Raw genomic sequence first — 24364 nt, 5'->3', positions numbered from 1 at the left:
ACCACATTGCGATACCACCTTACACCAGTTAGAATGGCAAAAATGGACAGGGAAAGAAACAACAAATGTTGGAGAGATTGTGGAGAAAGGGGAACACTCTTACACTGTTGGTGGGAATGCAAGTTGGTACAGCCACTTTGGAAAACAGTGTGGAGGTTCCTCAAAAATTTAAAAATAGAGCTACCCTATGACCCAGCAATTGCACTACTGGGTATTTACCCCAAAGACACAGATGTAGTGAAAAGAAGGGCCATATGCACCCCAATGTTCATAGCAGCAATGTCCACAATGGCCAAACTGTGGAAAGAGTCGAGATGCCCTTCAACAGATGAATGGATAAAGAAGATGTGGTCCATATATACAATGGAATATTACTCAGCCATCAGAAAGGATGAATACCCAACTTTTACGTCAACATGGATGGGACTGGAGGAGATTATGCTAAGTGAAATAAGTCAAGCAGAGAAAGTCAATTATCATACGGTTTCACTTATTTGTGGAACATAAGGAATAGCATGGAGGACACTAGGAGAAGGAAGGGAAAAATGAGGGGGGGAATTGGAGGGAGAGATGAACCATGAGAGACTATGGACTCTGAGAAACAAACAGAGTTTTAGAGGGGAAGGGGGAGGGGGAGAGGGGATTGGTTAGCCCTGTGATGGGTATTAAGGAGGGCACGTACTGCATGGAGCACTGGGTGTTATACGAAAACAACGGATCGTGGATCACCACATCAAAAACTAATGATGTATTGTATGGTGACTAACATAACATAATAAAATTAAAAAAAAAAAAAAAGAAAATACCAGTCTACCCTGGTGGAGGGAGGGTGGGCTCCAGCTTCTACAGATGATTAAATATTCCCACACCTCATCCTGTTTTGTCAAGGCGTCTTTTTTTTCCCTCTGCCTTGGTCAAGCCTGTGACGTATACAAATAGGGCATACACTGCCTGTTAGACCTCTTTAGTGATCTTCAAAGGCCATACATATTCACTGGCTCTGAACCATGTGCCAAGGACAGACATAGTGCTTGCTCTTTAAAAGCCAACTATATGGTGATGAAGACAGAAAATGAACAAAACAGGAAGAACAAAATAAATAATTAAGTTTTTTGGATTGGTGCTATGGATAAAAGGAACAAGGTGTAGCAATAGAAAATAAATATATTATATGTATGAGTGCTGTTACTTAGGGTGGCAAAGCGCGGCCTCTCTGAGATGGTGATATTTAATGTGAGACTTGACAGATGAGGAATAAGCCATTTGAAATCATGGAGGGCAGCATGTTTCTGACAGTGAGAAAGAAACCAGAGTGGGTAGAGGAGGGCAAATTTGGAAGAGAGCAGTCAGAAATGGGGTTCTGTGTTCAGGTAGGATACTGACAAGGTTTTGTAGGACAAGACAAGGAGTTAGTATTTTGAATTCAAGTCCAATATGAAGACATTAAACATTTCAAACTTATTTGTTCTACTATGTGGTTTAAATTCTTTAAACAAGACTCTTTTTCCAGTTTTATGGAGAAATAATTGGCATACATCGCTGTACAAGGTTAAGAGGTACAGCATAATGGTTGGATTTACATATATTGTGAAATGATTACCACAATTTGTTTAGTTACTATCCATCATCTCATACAGATACAACGAAAAGAAAAGAAAAGAAAGAAAAGAAGTTTCTCCTTGTGATGAGAACTCTTAGGATCTATTCTTTTAGCAACTTTCCTATATATCATACAGCAGAGTTAACTATAGTCATGTTACATCCCCAACACTTACCTACAGCTGGAAGTTTGTACCCTTTTGTGTTTTTGAGAGAGAGAGTGTGTGTGTCAGTGGTTGGGGGAGGAGGTGAGGGGAAGAGGGAGAGGGAGAGAGAATCCTAAGGGGGCTCCATGCTCAGGGCAGAGCCCCACGCAGGGCTTGATCTCATGACCCTGAGATCATGACCAAGCCAAAATCAAGAGTCAGATCCTTAACCAACTGAAGCACCCCTGGAAGTTTGTACCTTTTGACTACCTTCCTCCAATTCTCCCTCCCCTGGCCAGCGATAACTCAAATCTTATCTCTTTTTCTACAAGTTTGGTGTTGTTGTTGTTTAATTATTAGATTCCACATATAAGTGAGTTCATACAGTATTTTTCTTTCTCTGTCTGACTGATTTCACTTAGCATAATGCCTTCATGGTCCATCCATGCTGTCATAAATGGTAGAATTTCCTCTCTTTTTCAAATGGTCAAATAATACTCCATTGTGTATATATGTGTATATATGCATATATACACGTAAACTATATACATACTATACACACACACACACATATACTATATGTATGTGATATATATAATATATATATCACAATTTCTTTATCTATTCATTGATTAAGGGACACAGGTTGTTTCCATGTCTTAGCTATTGTAAATAATTCTGCTATGAACATGAAGATGCAGATCTCTCTTCAGGTTACTGTTTTCATTTCCTTTGCATATATTCCCAAAAGTGGAATTGCTAGATCATATATATGGTAGTTCTATTTTTAATTTTTTTGAGGAATCTCCATACTGCTTTCCATGGTATACAATCCCACCAACGGTGCACAAGGGTTCCTTTTTCTCTAAATCCTTGCCACCCTTTGTACTCTTTTTTTTTGTTGTTGATGATAGCCATTCCTACAGGTGTGAGGTGATATCTTATTGTTGTTTTAATTTGCATTTCCCTAATGATTAGTGATATTGAACATCTTTTCATGTGTCTGCTGTTCATTTATAGATCTTTGGAAAAATGCTATTCAGGTCCTTTACCCATTTTTTATTGGATTGTTTCTTTGCAATTGAGTTGTATATTTTGGATATTAACCTCTTATTGGATGTATGACTTACAAATAATTTTTCCCATTCTCTAGGTTGTCTTTTCACTTAGTCAGTGGTTTCTTTTGCTATGCAGCTTTTTAGTTTCATGTAGTCCCACTTATTTATTTTTGATTTTATTACTTGTGGTTTAGGTGGGATTTCCAAAAGTCGTTACCAAGACCCATGTCAAGGAGCTTTTTCCTTATGTTTTCTTCTAAGAGTTTAATGGTTTAAGGTCTTATATTTAAGTCTTTAAATCCATTTCAAGTTAATTTTTTTTTTTTTTTTTTAAAGATTTTATTTATTTATTTGAGAGAGAGAGAATGAGACAGAGAGAGCACATGAGAGGGGGGAGGGTCAGAGGGAGAAGCAGACTCCCTGCTGAGCAGGGAGCCCGATGCGGGACTCGATCCAGGGACTCCAGGATCATGACCTGAGCCGAAGGCAGTCGCTTAACCAACTGAGCCACCCAGGCGCCCTCAAGTTAATTTTTTATGAGTGGTGTTAAGAAAGGGGTGAAATTTCATTCTTTTACATGTGAATAACCAGTTATTCCAGTACCATTTATTGAAGAGATTCTCTTTTTTCCACTGAGTATTCTAGGCTCCCTTGTCAAATAGTAATTGACTGTATATGCTTGGGTTTATTTCTGGGTCTTAATTCTGTTCTATTGATCCATTTGTCTGTTTATATGCCAGTACCATACTGTTTTAATTACTATGGCTTTGCAGTATAGCTTAAAAACTAGAAGTGTGATGCTTTCTGCTTTGTTCTTCTTTCTCAGGATTTTTTGTTTTATTTTGTTTTTGGCTATTTGGGGTCTTTTATGGTTCCATATACATTTTTAGGTGTATTTTTTTCTAGTTCCATAAAAATGCCATTGGAATCTTGATAGGATTGCATTGAATCTATAGATGGCTTTTAGTATATTGACCTGTTAACAATATTAATTCTTCCAATTCAAGAACACAGGATACCTTTCCATGTATTGTTGTCTTCTTCCACTTCTTTCATTAATGTCTCATCATTTTCAGAGTAGAGATCTTTCAACTCCTTGGCTGAATTTATTCCTAAGTACTTTATTGTTTTGATGCTATTGTAAATAAGATCAATTTCTTTCTTTTTCAGAAAATTCATTGTTAGTATATAGAAATGCTACTAATGTTTGTTTATTTTGTGTCCTGCATCTTTACCAAATTTGTTGATTTGTTCTAACAGTTTTTGGTTTGAGTCTTTAGAATTTTCTCTATATAAAATCATGTCATCTGCAAATAGAGGCAATTTTACTTCTTCCCTTCCAATTCTGTTGCCTTTATTTATTTTTCTTGCCTGATACCTCCAGGTAGGACTTCCAGTACTATAGTGAATAGCAGTGGTGAGAGTGGGCATCCTTGTCTTTTTCCTGATCTTAGAAGAAAAATTCTCAACCTTTCACCATATGATTGAATGTATATTTATCAGGTATATTGGGCTGTAGTTTTCTATTAGTGTCCTTATCTGGTTTTGGTATCAGGGTAATGCCAATAAATGCCATAAAATGAATTTGGTAGTATTCTCTCCTCTTCAATTTTTTAAAAGGGTTTAAGAAGGATTGGTGTTAATTTTTCTTTAAATATTTGGTTAAATTAACCACTGAAGCCATCTGGTCCTGGGCTTTCTTTATTGGCAGATTTTGGCCATTGATTCAAACTTCTTACTAGTAATTGGTCTATTCATATTTTCTATTTCTTTCTTGGTAGGATATATGTTTCAAAGAAGTTTTCCATTTCTTCTAGGTTGTTCAGTTTGTTGGTGTATACTTGTTCATAGTAGCCTCTTATAATCCTTTGTATTTCTGTGGTATCAGTTGTAATTTCTCCTTTTTCAATAATTTTGTTGATTTGGTTCCTCCTTCTTGGTTAGCCTAACTAAGGGTTTGTCAATTTTATCTTTTCAAAGAACCAACTCTTAGTTTTGTTAATCTTTAATATTGTTTTCTGTTCTTCATTTATTTATGCCCTAATCTTTATTATTTCCTTCCTTCTGCTAACTTTGGGCTTATTTTGTTCTTCTTTTTCTAGTGCCTTAAGGCATAGATTTAGGTTGTTTATTTAGGATTTCATGCTTCTTTGTGTAGGTGTTTATTGCTATGAATTTCCCTATTAGAACAGCTTTTGCAGCATTCCAGAATCCTGTATAGCTTATTGTTTGGGGATTCAAATCACGCAAGAGTGTGCACTGGTAAGGCCACGGGTTTTGCTCTGTGGATGTGGAAAGCCATAGTCTGTGCTCTCTGTTCAAGTACTACTATGAGCAGGGCTTACAGATGGGCTACGTAGCTTCCCATGTGCTCTAGTTAGGTTCCATGGTTGGGCAGGCTGAAGGCTGTATTCAGCACTGAGTAAGACTATGAATTAGCTTCCCCACCCAAGTGCAGTGGGAGAAGCAGCGTTAAAGCCAATAAAACTGTTTGTTGTCTTAAGTAACCAATACCCCAAGTTCCCTGGCAGAAACAGGCCACAGCTTTCATCTGCAGAGTATCAGCTCTGTCTGCTTGTCTCTTGGCTCAAGTGTTGTTTGCTTACACAGCTTCCAGGTGTTCTCACCAGCCTTTTTGGTCAGATGGGACCAGGAGACACTCTCCACAGTGGGTTGGACTATGTCTGTTTCCTTGCCTGGGTGGGATATGAAGGGACCCACTTCAGGTTTCTCTCAATTTTTCTCAAATAGGCTTTTTAGTTGGGAGGGGCCCAGAGCTACCCTCAGCCTCAGCTATGAATTAATACCTCTACCTGTGTATAGCAGGAGAACACTGAATGCCCAGTAGTGGCTTTGGTATAAGAGTAATCAGCTCCACCTGCATTCTGCTCAAACACTGCTACACAGCTATATAGTTGTATAGCCCCTCTGGCCAGATGGGGCCAGGAGACACTCTCCCCAGTGGGTGGGGCTGTGATTCAGCTCCTTACCTGGGTGTAAGCAAATCAGGCTGTAGGGCCAGCAAAATTTATCATTTAAGGATCTGAATCAGGCAGATCTGCACTTTAATGAATTCCCTGGCCAAAATATACTCTGACTTGGTTTTGCAGATGAGGAAAGCTGCTGGTTGGGATTACTACTTGGGCACTGTAGGTATGAAATTGTCTACAAGATCCATGTGCTGGTTGTTGTGAACCTCTCTCTCCTTCTCCATTACAGACAGATTCCCAGTGGTTGAGCCCTGCAGATTCTCCTACAACATCTCTAGGGTGAGGCCAGAGAGATGTCATGAAGAAACCCTTAATTCTGAGGGGTGGCTGGTTGTTCCCCCTGGGCACTCTTTTTCTACTGGAGGAACCGGAGACTCAGGGGAGATCTCTTCACCTGGTGCTGTGCTGGCCTGGGGGAGGAACAAGGTAGTCAGCATGTAGCCACTTCTCTTAACCTTCTAATGCAGTCTGTGTTGGTCCCTGTGGTGCAAGGGATGCTTCAGCCTCACCCTGTGTTCTAGGATTCTCTCAATGGTGTCTTGTTTATAAATAATTGCTAGTTGTTCTTGTGAGGGGGGACAAAGTCAAGAACAACCTATGTCACCATTGTGGTGATATCACTCCTGTCTTTTCAGAGACTCCTGTCACTCATGGCTACTTGCATAGAACTTGTATGGATTTGTACCTGTAGGGTGGCAGAGGTAGAGGCAGTTGTACTATTCTAGGCTGTTGCAGCAATCCAGACAAAAGATGTTGGCACCTTGGCCTAGGACAGGGGTCATAGAAATGTCAACCCTGGGAAACTAGGATTTGGCAACTTGCTCTGGATAGTCTGTTTTTCACATGTCATAATGTATCCCAAATTTTCCAATAAAACTTGCATGAACCCATTTATTCATTCAGCTAAATGGGAATATGTGCTTGGCCCTTTACTAGATAGGGTGGCATAGAAACCAAAAAGTCCCTGTCTTTTTACTCTTAAAACTCACATCAAGTGGGGGACGATACTGGTCTGTAAGTTATGCTGCACTAACAATTGCAACAATGGAAGCTAATACAAAATTAACCAGTTGCATGAAGAAGGGTGTGGTCTGACACCAAGAAATTATACTCTACACAGTGTCTATCATCTCAGTGTTTATCACATACCCTAGTATAAAGCTATGTCTACTGGAAGCTATTTACTAATGGAAATCCAAGTATCATATCACTTAAGTTGGGCTTTTCCATTGATGAGAGCCCCTCAGAAATGTCAAAATGTTTATATTTTAAGAATATTGGGAGCTGTTGGTATGTGAATGGTCTCAATCATCATCTCTTTTATTCTCTGTGCCTGGAATGCAAGTTGACAAAAGTGCTAAGTAGAAGATTATAAGATTCTGCCTTTTTATATTTATAGAAAATAAGCAGTACATAAAATATTTCGTGGTGCGGGCTCAATGACAATGTTCAGAATTTAGGAGATTCTTGGCTGAATTATCTCATTAAAAAGTTTACCTCATGAACAAATGAAAGACAAAAAATTCAGTAGTATATCTCAAGAAATTGCTAGCTTGTTAGAGAAAGAAAAAAATGTTTCAAGAGAATAGCAAGCTGTAAGTAAAATGGAACTTGTGGCTGGCATAGAGGCAATGACCTGACTCATTTCTAGGGTGATGAGAGAGATGATTTTGCCAACCCATTTAGACCTTCAGGATAGCATAGACATTCTCAATCCATGCAGCACCCTGATGCTTGATAAAGGATACTAGAGCTCCAATATGATTTGGGAACCCATCACTTTCCTCATATAATCCTGAGGACTAGAATCTAAAATATTTGCCGAAACCCCAGTAAGCCAGAATCAATTCTATCACCAATTCCCCTCCTCTCTCTCATTATCTCTGTCTCTCTCTCTCTTTTTTTAAGATTTATTTATTTATTTGAGAGAGAGAGAAAGAGAAAGAGGGAGTGAGAAAAAGAGAGAGAAAGCACATGCAAGCAAGGGGACAGAGGGAGAGAGAGAGGGAGAGAATCTTGAGCAGAATCCCTGCTGAGTGCAGAACCTGATGTGAGGCTCAGTCTCATGACCCTGAGATCATGACCTGAGCCCAAATCAAGAGTTGGACACTTAACCAACTGAGCCACCCAGGCACCCCTGTCTCTATGTCATAGAATTAAGACCTCTTCTCTTTCACTACCAAATCTATGGAGAAGAATTACTATTGATGCTAAAATAACAAGTGGTGACTAGATTTTGGGTTGCATCCTAGGTCTGCTATTTCATAGCTATATAAGTTTGACCAAGTGATTCAAATTTGACCAGCTGATATATATATATATATATATATATATATATGAACAATATAGGAATAATGATTCTGGTTTCAGGGACATTTGGAAGAATGCATTAAATTATGTATATGCAGTGCCTAGTTTGGTGCTTGGTACATGGTAACACCCAATAAGTATTCCATCTAATAATGCAACTGGACTTGGCTTCTTTGTGGGCATGGATTATGTCACTTAGTACTTTCTCCATTCCATCTCTCTAGATTTTTGGTCTTTTTTGAATGAAATAGAGATAAGGACTTTTTCTTTCTCAGACCTTAATTCTTCTCAAATTCATTCATATTCTTCCACACTCAAACTTTTACATTGAATATTTTCAAACATGGAGAAAAATTGCAAAATACAATGACTATATACCATCTAGATTCAATAATCAACTAATATTTTGCCATATTTGCTCCCCTTCTATATATTTATCCTTTTTTCTAAACATTTAAAAGTTGCAGACACCATGAAACCTCTCCCTAAATATTTCATTCAGCATTCATTTTCTAATATAGACATTTTCCTTCATCATCCTAATGACATTATTACTTCTGAGAATATTAACATTAATGCCATACATCACTTAATATCCAGTTCACAATCAACACTTCTCAGTTGTTCTAAAATATCTTTTATAGCTGTGTTTCTTTAATCTTTGAAGCAGCATCTGCTCAAGGTATAAATATTACATTCAGTTATGTCTCTTTTGTTCCTTTATCTGAAACAGTTGTCCCAATTTCCCCATGACATTGATTTTTTTTTTAAAGAGTCCAGACTAGTTTTCTTGTGGAATGTTCCAACTTCTGGATTTGTCTGATTAAAACCCATGCCTATGACTCAGTTACACATCTTTTACTCACTGGCCCAGAGGTCTTTGAAGTGGCCACCTTGCTGCTAGATTACATGCTAAGACCCTGGATCCTTCTTCTAGACTGAAGGATAATTATAAATGGGTCTTTAAATATTGGCATTTTGATGTCAATTTGATTGGGGGAAGAATGTCCAGGGAAGGAAAGTCAGAGTTTTAACTGACACTTAGGAGAGCTCTCTGTTCTTTGGACCAAGAGGCCTAAAACCCAGGAGAGAGTCCCACCTGCCAAGCATAATGGAAATGTATCCAGGAAAATGGCAAATGGTCTCCAGAGTGACCTCTGGAGAGCCCTTGCATGTTAAAGAGTCCACTGAAATGTACTCCCTTTGCAAATGACTCTTGAATCATTTATCTGAGAGTCCAGAGTCCTCCTTTGTGGTGTCTTTACTGTAAAGGGATGAAGATTTTGTCACAAGTCAAGAGAAGCTAGTTTGCCAAAAGTTCTAATTAAATCCCTGTGGGTTTCTCATAGTTTCCAGACCACATAAGAATCAAGATCCTTGCAGAAGAGGCCAAGAAAATCTGTCTGGCTAGATATTTTCAATAGATTTTCTTTTGTCTTTTCCCTACAGATCAGCAATGTCCAATAAAACTTTCTGCAATGATGGAAATGTTCCTTTTCTTTTGAGGTGCTATTAAAGTAGCCACAAGCTGCATATGGTGACTGAACATTTGAAATGGGCTACTATGACTGAGGAACTGATTTTTAAATTTAATTCAGCGTTAATTAATTTAAATTTAAATCTAAATATCATGTGTGTCTAGTAACTACTGTATTGAACAACGTAATGGTAAACAGTGTTATCACTTGAATCAAATTTCCAGATTTTGGGACCAGAGGATACTTTCACTAATGTCATGCTCTTCCTCTACCCTTTCTCTTTGGTGCTGTGGAGGAATACACAATATTTTCAACTGCCTAGGTCCTAATTTTCTGTTTCCTTGAACAGCTCCAGCTGTCTGGCAGCCCGCAGGGGGGTCAGCCACACTGCAGCTTCTGCTGAGAAAGGAAGCCTGCTGCCATGAGCCATGCCAGCTCTGCTCTTGCTCTTCCCTCTGAGCCTTTCATCTTCATATCTGACCACTTGCTCTGAATCTTCACTCCTTTGGAAGCTGGGCTGAGTCCTGGGAAGCACAGCCTATAGGAACTCTGCTTCAGAGTTGACAGAGATTTGATTTTCAGGATGGATCAAATTTCATTGAGAGGAGCTTACCAGCGTCTGGCCTTTCTTAACAAGCTGTGTTTTGTGATGTGGTTGCTGGCTAGGACAAGAAGAGAATGACAGTAAGAATTACAGTGGCCTCCCCTTATCCAGAGTTTTGCTTTCCTTGGTTTCAGTTACCTGGGGTCAACTGTGGTGTGGAAGCAGATGATCCTCCTTCTGACATATCTTCAGGTCAATTGTAGCCTAACACTACATTACAATGCCTAAGTCATTCTTGCTTCATCTCATCACATGGGCATTTTATCCTCTCCCATCATCACATGAAGAAAGGTGAGTACGGTATAAGTTATTTTGAGAGACCACATGCATATAACTTTTATTATAGTGTATTGTTACAATGGTTCCATTATAAAAATATTTATTGTTGTCAATCTCTTACTGTGCCTAAATTATAAATTAAACTTTATCATAGGTATTTGTGTATAGGAGAAAAACATACTATGTATGGGGTTTAGTACTATCCATGGTTTCAGACAGCCCCTGGGGGTCTTGGCATGTATCCCATATGGATAAAGGGGGGACTGCTGTACCACAAAATGGCCAGGACAGCAGAGTTTACATTTCATTGTGTGCGAAGTGCTTCACACTTGTATTAAATATTTTACATATATTTAATCTTTATATTAATCCATATAATATATGTTATGAGGGTTTTTACTTCAAAGGTGAGGAAACATAATGTTTAGAAAGGTATATGGCTTGCCTAAGAGTGTATAATAAGGTGAGGGGGTGCAAGGAATAAAAATACAATCTACCTAATTCCACTGCTCTTTCTAGGACTTCTGATTATGACATTAATTTTCTGCCTTGGATCTACCCTATTTGTTTCTACCTCTCTCTCTCTCTCCCTGTCTCTGTACAAACACACACACACACACACACCTGTGAATTTTCCAGCCATATGAAATATACACCTTCAATTTCCAAACTCTTAAATGGAAAATAATTTAACTTGACAAAATAGCTGAATACATATATTGTACTTGTCCTGCCCTACTAAACAATTAACCCTTTCTTTAAGTTATAGAACTGCAATATGGTATGTGAGGCTTGTAGAACATTTTGCCTCACATGAACCAGCTCCAAGTCACCAAGCTTTGTTGTTGTTGTGATAAATTATACATAACATAAAACTTACCATTTTAACCATTTTTAAGATTAGTGACATTAAGTACATTCATGTTGTTGTGTGTGTGTGTGTTTACTTAGGATGAGCATGGTTTTTTTAGCTTTATTGAGATATAACTAACAAATGAAAGATTAAGATATTTAAAATACCTTTTTTTTAAAAGATATTTAAAGTACCTTAATGTTGTACAATCATCACCACTAATCATCTTCAGAACTTTTTCATCATCCCAAACTGAAATTCTGTACCTCTGAAATGGTTAAATACCTTCCTACTCCCCCGGTCCCCCCAGTCCCTGGAAACACTATTCTACTTTCTGTCTCTAAGAAAGTGAATATTCTAGGTACTAGAGCTTAGAGTTTCCTGACTGCCATTTTGCCCTCAAGTCACTATGCTTTTAAGGCCAATGTGCTTCTGTCCACAAAGAGTAGGAGTGGAGATCAGTTTGAGGTGTGTGTGTGTGTGGTGGGAAAGAGATAGGCATGGTAAGTATAAGGTTAAAAACAGGGTGAAATTGAAGATCATTCATTATTTAGTTCCCAGTTTTTCTAAGAACAGAATGGGGAATGGCTGCCAGCCAAATACTCAACATCATTTTTACTCCCTCTCCCTTCCTCCCTAAAAGATATATATATATATATATATATATATATATATATATATGTTATATATATATATATAAATTCTAGTAGCATCAAGGAGTAGAAGCCCAGATAATTCAGGAGTCAGGTGATTTTTATTAATGGAGAAAATTGAGATTTGATGATCACATTCATCAAGTTCCCTTCTATTTTAGAACCAATTGGGGGACTGGGTTTTGGAAACATCTGGGCACACTTGAGACCAACCAGTAGAACCAACTGGTTCTGCTTCAATTCAGAGACTCGCCAGTTCATTTCAACATTCTCTGAATTCTGTGTCCTCCCTTCTTCCCATGGGATGTAGAAGGTTAAAAATGAGGCCTTCTCCCTGAAGTAAGAAGCTGAATTCATATTTTTTAATTTAATACATTATTGAATATTTTAGGGTTTGGTATTCTTTCAGTGAAAACAAGGCTTTCTTAAAGTAATTTAGAGATATATGAAATTCTCATTATCACAAGAGAAATGTTGATCCCTTTGAGTTATGCAGGGAAGAATAAATATCTAATTATTTCAGCCTAATCACTGTCAGTGCTTTTCATTTCCCAATATGCAGTCATTTCTTATTGTTTTTTTCTTCCCAGCTCTTTTAAAAAGTGATCCTTTTAGTTCAGAAGAGATAAAAGAGGCTTAAAGATAAGAAATAACAGAAGTCCCTGCACTTCATGGGGATTCCAAGTGGAATTAACATGGCTATATAAAATGTAGCCACAGCTTGGGGTTTGGAAATGACAAGGTTGTTTATTCTCCAAAATCCTGGGCACTTGGTTAGGTTGTTATTAATCCCAGTGACTACGTGGCTGAGGCTGGGAAACTTCATTTGTGGATGGAAAACTATTGGGTTTTGAGTCACTATGATAGCATTCTTTTTAAAAGCAATGTCTGAACATGGAAAAATCTAGTTTTTGAAAACTGTCTAAAGTGGAGTATAAAAGTGTCATTCTCTCCCCCTCTCTCCCCCACCCCCAGTGCTACACTCTAGAGGTAAGTATCTTTTAACCAGTTTCCTTTTTCATTCATTTGACAGTTCCCATTAAATTTTCAAATGTTTTTATTTCTGCTTCTATTATTTCAGTTATCAACTTTAGACAGCACTGATCTACTCTGGGTAATAAAAGATCAAGAATTTAGGAGCATTTTTTTACTATTCTGTTCCTTTTCTTCTTGCTTCCATACTTCAATTTTGTCAATTACATTATTATTTTAGTTCTTCTAATAATGACCTTTATGACTGTAAAGATCAATACTGACAGTCGCATTTCTTGATTTGTCAACTTTAGAGGATACTTTTGAAAGGAGAATAAATTGGTGCATCTATAATTGCTTCTCTTTCTTCTCTTCCCTTACCTAATTTTTTTTTAACTTTTATATTTTCAAGGTTTATAGCACTTATATTGTTCTCTGATACCTGTCATATTACTTTCTGCATTTAGTATACAGGTTGACTTTCAAAATTGAAAACCCCCTAAACAATATTTGCAGAGTCATGATTATATGATTATTACTCATTTTGAAACAAGTAAAGTTGCATAAAGGAGAATTTTTAGTTCTATATCATTAAGTCCTGCTTCCTCTACCCTCAAGATACCCGTGTCAAGACCCAATAGATTCTGCACCCACCTCCACCCCCACCCCCACCCCAAGTTTTCTTCATGTTTTCTAGGGACTACTCAGTTCCGCTATGTCTTAAATCCACATTATCTGTTTCCTTTTACATTTTTTTTTTCCTGGAGTACCTTTGAGGGGTTTCTTTTTTAATTTGGATTATCTGAATCTTATGTTTTAGGAGATCTGGCATGTCTAAAAATCATTTTGTTCAATATTTGTTTAATAGCTTGGTTGGGTATATATTTCAGGGTTTGAAGATAAGAAATTTGAAAAAAAATTGCTGCACTGTCTTTCAGCATCCATTGCTGCAGATGAGAGATTTGATGTTACTTTGATTCTTTCTCCAATTGTGGAAGCTTTTATAATTTTTTCTTTGTTTTAGGACTTCTGAGATTCCCTAAGTTGTCTTAATGTGCAGACTCACCCCACCTCCCACTGCTGATTTTTGGAAGCCATTTGAGTCAATTGGAAATGATTATTTTTTTTCAGTTCAAGGGGACTTTCTCTTGGTCTTGGTAGTTAGCCCTATCTATTCTATTATCCAGTCCAATTACTAATTTTTTTTTTTTTGGTAACATGTTTACCTTTCTGAAGGTTTCTTTTTTTTCTGTTTGCTTCCTTTCACTGGAGGCCTATTTTTGTCTTTGGAAGAAGCAGGTTTTGTTCTATCTGAAGATACTAGAAACATTTCAAAGTTTTCTTTGGTCAATTCTAACTTCTCTGAGGTCAAATATTATTTTTTCCATTTTGGGCTTTCTTTTTTGTGTGACAAGTTTTCCTTAAATATCTTAGGGTATGTAGCTATTGATTCAGTTTTTTGAATGAATCTAACATACCTTTTGTGCGACCATACCATGTCCCTTGGTCCCCTTTTGGTTTCAGATGCTACTCTCCTGGACAGGTCCCTCACATTGCCCTAACCTACCCCAATTTCCTGCCACGTCACTCTACAGTTCTGCCTCCATGGTTTCAAAAACTGCTTGGGTTCACATAGTCCATGCCAGGACCACATGGAGATGTGGATTGGATAATGCTTCTGGGAAACCCCCACCTTCTGTAGGAGTGGGGTCAGAGGACAAATTCTTTAGCCTTCTGTTCTTCAAAGACACAATTCTTTGTTACATGGTTCCTAAGATGTTCCCCATAGTATAGATTCCTACTTACCTCCAATGCCAACCCTCAAGTTATACATTCTTTATTGAATTTCTTCATTCCTGATTCATTCTTGTTATCTTCACACCTGCTTCCTGGAATCACCTCTCAAATAAACTATCTGCACTCATGGTTCTTGTCTTAAGTTGGACTTGGTGGGCAGGCAAACAAAGATGAGGTGATTAGCATACCTAGGAGGCTGGGCTTTTCTCTGGAGCTGTGTAAATAACCCTCTTTCTTGAATGGGAGGACTGACTGAGTTCTGTGTATGCTATGGGGTGTTTTAACAAGCAGCTTCCCTATAGGGTAAATGCATTCTGGCTGGTCTACAATAGTAGCTCACATAAAGAGCTCTTTACCCTAGAGTGGGGCACATTGGTGCTTTTGACCATGGAAGGAACTACCTTATCTTTTTCTTTCTCCTGATTGTACAGTCTGAAGTGTAAGTCCAGAGTTGTCTCTGTCTTGCCCTACTGCTCTCACAGGCTCTAGGGACCATTCAGATTGCTTACTTTCTTGAGAAAAGTTTACCCTGGCATTATAAACTACTACTTGCTGTGTGGACTCTTTAAACATGGGTCAGGAAGACTATAAATAGCTTTTCTGGCCAAGCAGTTAACTTATTACCATTATGATTAACCCAGGGCATATGCCCACTTTGGCTTAAATTGATTGTATCTGAAGCTTCTCTAAGGCTCCATTTTGAATGCTATCTCTTATTTGTCATGCTTTAAGTTGTGACTCTTTCTGTCTTCCATCTGTCCTGTCAACACCTTTTATTTCTTTTCTAGCCCCTAGAACTTCCTCCAATTTTTTTTCCCATTATTGGCACCCTTTCCTGTTTTCTGACATTATTAGATGTACATTTTTTCCCACTCAAATAGATCATGTAATGGGTACACATGCATGTTTTGGGTCTGTCATCTTGAACAATTTGTTGTATTTTAGATGATGAAATTGCAACAGACTTGTGTGACTTTCCTGGTCAAACAGACATAGAACATCAGAATCTAGACTTAAACTCACTTCTTACTCTAAGTCTTGTGCTCTGCTGTGTCATCATTTTACTCAGAGCCTTGAGGGTAGTTGAGGAAAACTTCACATGGAAAGGTAGCCATATTTTGAAAGAATCCATAAAGAACCAAAGGGAAGTCATAGAAGAGAAATCATAGGGATAACAAAACGAGACCTTTGATATCAGTGGTCTCAAAGTAATATTTAGGTTGCTCCCTATTCTTTATAGAAGACGGGCTGCATGTATCTGGCCTTGTTGGCAGCTGAAATTCAGGAAGCTTGTGTTGTGTTAGTTGACTAAGATAACATTGTGGTAGTGGTAGAGAATTATGAAATAAGGAATACTTCACCCGTCTTCTGACTAAAATTGATTATGAAGATTTGGACAAATCCTTCTGTCTCTGAGTCAGCTTTAATTTACTTATCTATAATGTGAGGATAGAATCAATGAATTTTAACTTTCTCTGGTTCAAAATCTAAGCAGAGGGAGGAAAATGGCAACTTAATTAATTGACAAGATTACTGATAAAGAGCTTTAAGGGTATGATCCTTATAAGTTTTGACATTTGGATATGCATCGTGGTCCAATAGACCACCTGCAGTAATTGTTATGGGTTATGCTGAATCGCAGGCTGGATTCCAATTAAGGTTTGATTTTTATCAGTGATAACAGTGGGATCAGTGGGACGGGCAGATGCACACACAGACAGTCCTCAGATGGGCAGTTTGAATGATTCTTAGACAGATACTTCCAGTTTAAGGGCATTGGCATTTTTACTGAGTAGAGATCTAGTCTATCAGTAGCTGATTCACTTCTCTTATGCCCACTATCTATACTTCTCCATGGTCATGCCTGCCAAAGAGAAGTTGTTGCTGTAATATTCCTAACTAGAACAACTTGAGCCCCGAGGGTATGGCCTTTATTACTTGCTGACGACCCCAATCTAAGTGTCTCAGGATAGAGCCTGGTGTTCTGGGGGAAACTTTGAGTTATTAAATACCATCTTGTTGATTGGCTTAGATGTAGCTTCTGTCTCAATTTTCCTATACAGAACTTCTGGTTCCATTCATCTGGTGACTCCTCAGAAATTCTATTCTGAAGGACCTAGTGTTGGCTGTATGTTTAAAAGGGAGAGCTATGGATCTTGTTTTGAACCTGCATATGCATACCATATCCTGTTTCATTTTGTTGAAGCAGTTGAACTGCTTTGTCTTGTCCTTCTTGGCTTCATCCTCAGGAGGTTGAACATGAACCATCTGTTTTGGGTTCTTCTGAGATGGAGGGGTTTCCAGGACCATTATGGAATAGCATCATATGTGTACTGACCTTGGGCCTCACACACCTTTTTGAGACACCTTCAATTCCATTTGTGCCTGTGCTTGTCTTATTCACAAGCCACATAGCCAGCATACCCAGCCTTTGTTTCACTCATTTCTGGCTTCTACCCAGTCCTATTGACTCCCATGCAGGGCCTCATACTTGCCCATGTTCACCAGAGGAATCCTAACTTTTGCAGACTATTTTAAAAGGAAAGATGTACCTCTATGCAACCAGTTAATGGATATCTCCTGTGTGCCAGAAACTGGCAGGACCATGGCTCTCTAAAGCCATATTCAAAAGAGCCTTATCTGCATCTCTCTTCAGTCCCATTTAGTTCTCAAGCAGGGGCTTCCATAGAGAAAGAAGCTGTCACTGCCTTTCATGAATCATTAAGAAAGGAAAGTAGAAGAGTTGAAAGGTTGGCAGTAACAATGACAGTAAGCTATTACAAGCAGGTCAAGAGTCTTCTTTTTTTAAGTTTCATACCCCCAGCTGCTGTTCAAATAATCAAAATGGGGTCCTCCCTGAAACTGATTTAATTCTCAGAAGGAATGAAAAGACATTTAAAGGGCAAGCCAACTTCATAAAATGACATTAAAAGGTTTTAAAATAGTGTCTTGCTTCTAAAGGGTGTTTGTAAATGTCAGAGGCAATGTATTGATTATGGTTCTGGCAGTTCTTGCTTAGGGATGCCTAGCTGCCTTTGGCTTAACTAACACTATTGAATCGTGTTCATGGTATAAATTATCTCAGCCACCTTACTTTGTTTGCCTAAACTTTCCCAATCCACTGGGCTTTATCCACAAATGAACAAAAGGTATCGTCAGATCTGTGATGTCTGTAATCCTTATCCGGTTTACCTTCTCATGTAAATTGCATAGAGATAAAATATTGAGAATGGCTATAGAAATTAATTGCTCTACAAGCCTCTGAGATACTGTCTTATAGGTTCCTGTAAAATGTTGCAAGTTGGTTGCTTCATCTGAGATGATGATTGTGAATGCTTAAATAAACAAGAAAGCCACACATAATCCCATTTAAATCAAGATGGGGGCATACCTCTCATATTTCTTGCCCTCAAGCCTCCCTGATGAAAATATATCTGATATTTTTATTTGCTGATATTTACCAGTTGTTAGTGGTAGCCAAGAACCTTGTGGAGAAAGGTGGTATCATCATCACCAACACAATCTTGGACAAGTCCCTTAATCTCTCAGAACTCATGTCCCTAATTTGAAAACAATAGAAATCACACTAATTGCTCTGACTACAAGGTCATAATCAAGGCTCCAAGGAAATAAGAATAGTGCACGAGTTCTCTGATTTTCAGTTTACAAAGTCCTTTCAATACTTGATGGGACTGAAACTGATCACTTCCCTTCTGATTTTTAGGACCATTCAGAATCTAGACATCAGATGTGTTCATGGCATTTAACCCAGTCAGGGAGGAGGGATGGGATCTAAATCATGTGCATCCTCTTAGGCCAGCACATGCCAGCTGTAGCTGTAGCTGTGGCCTTGACCTTATACCAAGACTGCCTTTGCCTAATTCATCAACAGAGCACAACTATTAGTTAGTAATAGTTATGGTTTATTATTTTAAGAGCTTTGTAGTGTACTAAGATCTTGCTCTTTATAGTGGGAGGGGATAGATGCTTATTTCTTATTATTATAGTGATAACATGCTCATGGTAAACAAATTATAATAGTAATGATGTGAGTAATGTGAAAATTAAAATCCTTTCCGTGAGTCCCATCTCATTCTCTGTGGGAAATCACAGTAAATGCGTTCTTGTATATTACTCCAGAAATTGTCTATTGTAACAGGAATGAGCAACATTCACATTCTTCTCCACCTTAGCTTTTCCCCCTTAAAATATGTACAGGTGGTCCCTCACTTATGATGGTTCAGCTTAATGATTCTTTGACGTTATGATGGCGTGAAGGTGATTACGCATTTAGTAGAAACCATACTGTGAATTTTGAATTTTTATCCTTTCCTGGGATAGTGATATATATGATTCTGCTGTTGAGGGACAGTGGAAACCATGCGGTCATGTGATCACAAGAGTAAACAACCCATATACCAAAAACCATTGTGTACTTAAACAACCATTCTGTCTCTCATTTTTATACAGTATTCAATAAGTTACATGAGATATTCAACACTTTATTATGAAATAAGTTTTACGTTAGATAATTTTACCTGAGAATTGTACATTCGCTGTAGTTGAATGTAGTGTTCTGGGCACATTTAAGGTAGGTAGGCTAAGCTATAGTGTTCGGGAGGTTAGGTGTAGTAAATGCATTTTTGACTTAATATTTTTAAGTTACAATGGGTTTATCAAGAAGTAACCCCATTGTAAGTTAAGGAAGATTTGTATATTATGTGTATATGTGTATCTATATGATTGTATGTATATATACAATATAGATTGTATGTATATATACATATAGATCTGCTTCATATTTTAATGGCTACATATCACATGGCTCGGATATAATTTGTTTAACGACTTCTCTATTGAGGTACATGAAGTTTTTAAAAGTTTTATTTTCGTTTGTTACTAAAATACCCTTAAATATACAATTTACATAATTCTATAAGTTAGGTAAAAATTGCACTACCTTTTGCTGCTATTTTTTTATTTAGAAATGTTCAAATGTAGGGTGCCTGGGTGGCTCAGTCGTTAAACGTCTGCCTTCGGCTCAGGTCATGATCCCAGGGTCCTGGGATCGAGCCCCACATCAGGCTCCCTGCTCTGTGGTGAGCCTGCTTCTCCCTCTCCCACTCCCCCTGCTTGTGTTCCCTCTCTCGCTGTGTCTCTCTCTGTCAAATAAATAAATAAAATCTTAAAAAAAAAAGAAATGTTCAAATGTACAGTAAAGTTTATAAAAAAGCATAATGAATCCCCAGATTTCCTTTATCTAGAGTCACGGATGGTAAATACTTCACCACTTTTGCTTTCTCTTTCTCTCTCTCTCTCTCTCTATATATATATATATATTGCAGACCATTTGAATATAAGTTGAATACATCATGATATGTCACCTCCAAATACTTCACCATGTATCTCTAAAAAACTAAGCCACTCCTCTATATAACCATACCATTGACATACCCAAGAGATTTAAAGTAAGTTACCAATATTATATTACCTAGTATATAGTCCATATTCAAATTTTCTCAATTTTTTCAAAAATGATTTTTACAGATATTATTATGACAGTCCATCTCAGATCCAGGCAAATGTCACCCACTGCATTTGATTAGCATGTTTCTTCATCTGTTCTCTTTTGAGATTTCATGTTGCTGCTGTTGTGACATTAACTTGTTTGAAATGTTTGGGTCAGTTATCTTATAGAATCTTCCAGTCTGGATTTGTCTCTGTTCCCTCATGATTAGATTCAGGTTAAACATCTGTTATAAGGCTGCTGCATAGCTGACATTGTGTACTTCTCATTGTATCCCATTGAGAGGCAATGGGATTTCAGTTTGTTGGATTACTGGTGATGCTCAGATGATCACTTGGTTAAGAATGTTTTCCCCAGCTCCACAGTATAGTTGCCCCTTGAACAACACAAGTTTGAATTGCATGGGTCCACTTATATGTGAATTTTTTTTTTTTGTAGTACAGTCCTGTAAATGCATTTCCTCTTATGAGTTTCTTAATAGCACTTTCTTTTCTCTAGCTTATTTTATTCTAAAAATACTAAATATATGCTAATTTTATTGGTAACGCTTCTGGTCTGCAGTAGGCTATTAGTAGTTAAGTTTTGGGGGAGTCCAAAGTTATCTGTAAATTTTCGATTATGTGGGGGTCAGCAGCCCTCACCCCTGTGTTGTTTGAGGGTCAACTATAGTTTTTATCCTTTGTAATTGATAAGTAATTTGTGTGATTCTTTGAGACTGTGTGCCTATTTTATTCCTACAAACTTTTACCCACTTGTTTTGTTTTCTGTTGATGATCACTGCCTGAATTATAATCACATTCTAGCATCAACATGGTGACTTTGTAATTCTATTCTTCTTTGGTACCACCCATAGATCCTTTTAACTTTGTCCTCCCCCCCACAATGTGTTATAACTAATCACTATGCTCAAATTATACTGAAGTTGCCCTTGGAATCACTGCCTTTGTCTCCTTTTTTTCCCCTTGCTTTCTAGCATGAGATGTCCTAGGATTACCTTGTACTTTCCCAGTCAGGTATCTGAAGACATTTGCTTCTCCAAGGAAGCCTGGATCCCTTTACATGGGAATTGTTTTTAGGAACTAAGATTGGGGTGTTAGGTATACTCATTGCCTCTATAGTAACTTTATTACTAGTCCAGAAGTCAGCAAACTATGGCCTATGGGCCATGTCCCACCTGTGGTCTATTTTTATATAGCCTCTGAGCTAAGAATGATTCTAAAGTTTTTAAAGAGTTGCAAAACCAAATAAAACCAAACTAAAAAGAAAACAAAAACAAACACACGAAATAATTTTTTAAAAAGACTATATGAGGGTGCCTGGGTGGCTCAGTCATTAAGCGTCTGCCTTCAGCTCAGGTCATGATCCCAGGGTCCTGGGATTGAGTCCCACATCTGGCTCCCTGCTCGGCGGGAAGCCTGCTTTTCCCTCTCCTACTGCCCCTGCTTGTGTTCCTGCTCTTGCTATCTCTGTCTCTGTCAAATAAATAAATAAAATCTTCAAAAAATAAAATGAAAAAGACTATATGAAAGAGATCACATATTGCCCTCAAAGTCTAAAGTATTTACTATATGTCTCTTTATGGAAAAAAAAAAGGAAAAAGTTTGTCAATTTGTATGCTAGACTTTACCAGCATATAGATCTAGGAAAAATACTTTGTGGATAATATCAAATTTATATTAATAGCTTCAATTCAATTCCGGCATCACAAGTTTCTCCTCACTTTCCCCTATTATGCATTTGTAACTCCCTTCTTTCAGTGAGAACCAGGCTCCCAATAAAAATAATATATTTATTTATTTGCTTATTCTTTTTTTTTTTCAAGATTTTATTTATTTATTTGACAGAGAGAGACACAGTGAGAGAGGGAACACATGCAGGGAAGTGGGAGAGGGAGAAGCAGGCTTCCCGCTGAGCAGGGAGCCTGATGAGGGCTTGATGTAGCGCTCCTGAGATCATGACCCAAGCTGAAGGCAGATGCTTAACCAACGGAGCCACCCAGGCACCCCCTATTTGCTTATTTTTATTAAACATACCAAATGGTTTCAGAAATACTCTATCAATACCACTATTAACAGCAAATCTACTTATTCAAATTCAAGATTTCTTTGTGTGGTATTTTGTTGTTCTTAGAATATATGTGACTAGGACTGTATAAGTAAGGTACTGTGTTAAAAAGTTATTCAATTAATTCTTTGTCTCCTGTGTGCTTATTTGATCAATGTGATATGTACTAAGTTCATTTGTTTCTGTTTGTATTTGATTTTAGGGTGTTTCTTTTTCATCTTTTATAAATTTTATTTATAAAAATTAAAATATACACCACACAAAATTTAGAGTAATTACATACCTAGACCCATTTTTCCTATCCTATTCCCATACAACCCATAGGCACTGGTTTTCATTAAATTTTGGTTTATTCTTCTTGTATTTACTTTTGTAGAAATGAGAATACATATACACACATGTATATACATATACACAATATATATATGATTATATATACTATTTTTATCAAATTAATTCATATAAATATAAATCACCTATGTGCTTTAGAATGTTTCTTAGGTCATTTTTCTTACACAAAATGTAGCAAAGTGTATGTACTCTGTTATACCTCAATTTTTTCACTTAAAAAATAGACTATCAGTACAAGTCTGTATCAACCTATAAAGATCTTTCTCAGGAGGGGGGGAAAGATGGCAGAGGAGTAGGGGACCCTATTCCAACTGGTCCCTGGAATTGAGCTGGATATCTACCAGACCACTCTGAACACCCACAAAATCAGCCTGAGATGTAAGAAGATAAATCTGGATCTCTACAAACAGAATATTGCAGGCGGTTAGTTTCGAGGTATGAAACGGGGAGCCATGATTCTCCGGGCAGATATTGGAGGATAAATGGAAGGAGCAGGGAGCTGAGCCCTTGGTATCCTACACCACTGGTGAGTGATAGCCTCCCGTGCTGAGAACCGAGCACAGACTCGCAGACCATTAGCAACGGGGAAAGGACTTTAGGGCAGCCCCCAGAAGGAAAACTGGAGCAGGACCGTGTGGACAAAATGGGGGTGGCTTGCAGTTTTAGAAGCACAAAGGGCAGAGATGTGCCCTGACCTGGAGGCAATGACTGGGAATGCTGCTGAGGGGCACACAACCCAGGACTGCAGTTTATAGCAGCACAGACAGAAACGGAGATAGCGTGGCCTGGAGAGCTCACTGAAGAACAGACTGTGATCTATGCTCTGAGGCAGAGGGTTGGAAATGGTCTCTTCTGCTCTGACTCTCAGAAGAGACGCGGAAAGCCACCACGGAAAGCCGCCAGAGAACAAAAGCCCCCCAAAATCAGTTTTCACTGAGCCCATCCCCCACCACAGGGGGCAGGGCAAATCTGCCCAAATAGGGTTGCCTGAATAACAGCACAGCAGGCCCCTCTCCCAGAAGACAGGCTGGGAAAATAAGAGGCCAGCAGCCCTAAGGTCCCTATAAAACAGGTGCATCTTGCTTGGGTTGTAGTAAATAATTTGGACTCTATACATTCCCTCAACCACCCCTCAGTAGAATGACTAAGAGGAGGAACCCCCAAAATAGGAAAGACTCAGAGACTATGATTTATGCCACAGATTTACAAATGGATTCAGATATAACTGAGATGTTGGAGATGGAATTCAGGATATCAATTGTGCAGACAATAGCTAGAATGGAGAAATCAATTAATGGCAACATAGAGTCTCTAAGGGCAGAAATGAAAGCTGAATTGGCAGAACTTCAAAATGCTATCAATGAGATCCAATCCAATCTAGATAATCTAACAGCTAGTTAAGCGAGGCAGAAGAACAAATTAGTGACCTAGAAGACAATTAATAGACAAAAAGGGAAAAGAGGAGGCCAGGGAAAAACAACTCAGAATCCATGAAAATAGGATCAGAGAAGTAAGTGACAACATGAAACGTTCCAATGTCAGAATTATTGGAATCCCAGAGGGGGTGGGGAGAGAGAGAGGACTAGAAGATGTATTTGAGCAAATCGTAGCTGAGAACTTCCCTAATCTGGGGAATAAAACAAACATTCAAGTCCTAGAGGCAGAGAGGACCCCTCCCAAGAT

The 24364-nt window shown here is 38.1% G+C and overlaps 1 long non-coding RNA gene across 3 annotated transcripts in view; it reads left to right on the top strand.

Annotated features, from left to right (window-relative positions):
- Positions 1-24364, top strand: part of LOC144382001 (uncharacterized) — a 332648-nt gene that overhangs the window by 228145 nt on the left and 80139 nt on the right. The window contains exons 3-4 of one of the 3 annotated variants that reach the window (XR_013448415.1): positions 10320-10476; positions 12946-12960. The exons of 1 other annotated variant lie outside the window; for it this stretch is intronic. This is a non-coding gene — a long non-coding RNA (uncharacterized LOC144382001). The remainder of the gene's footprint in view (positions 1-10319; positions 10477-12945; positions 12961-24364) is intronic. One more of the 3 variants, XR_013448412.1, reaches the window with a different exon arrangement.

This window comes from Halichoerus grypus, chromosome 1, assembly GCF_964656455.1.
Source record: "Halichoerus grypus chromosome 1, mHalGry1.hap1.1, whole genome shotgun sequence".
Lineage (NCBI taxonomy): Eukaryota > Metazoa > Chordata > Mammalia > Carnivora > Phocidae > Halichoerus > Halichoerus grypus.
Note: the sequence above shows the minus strand (reverse complement) of the source record. Positions and strands in the feature narration are given on the sequence as shown.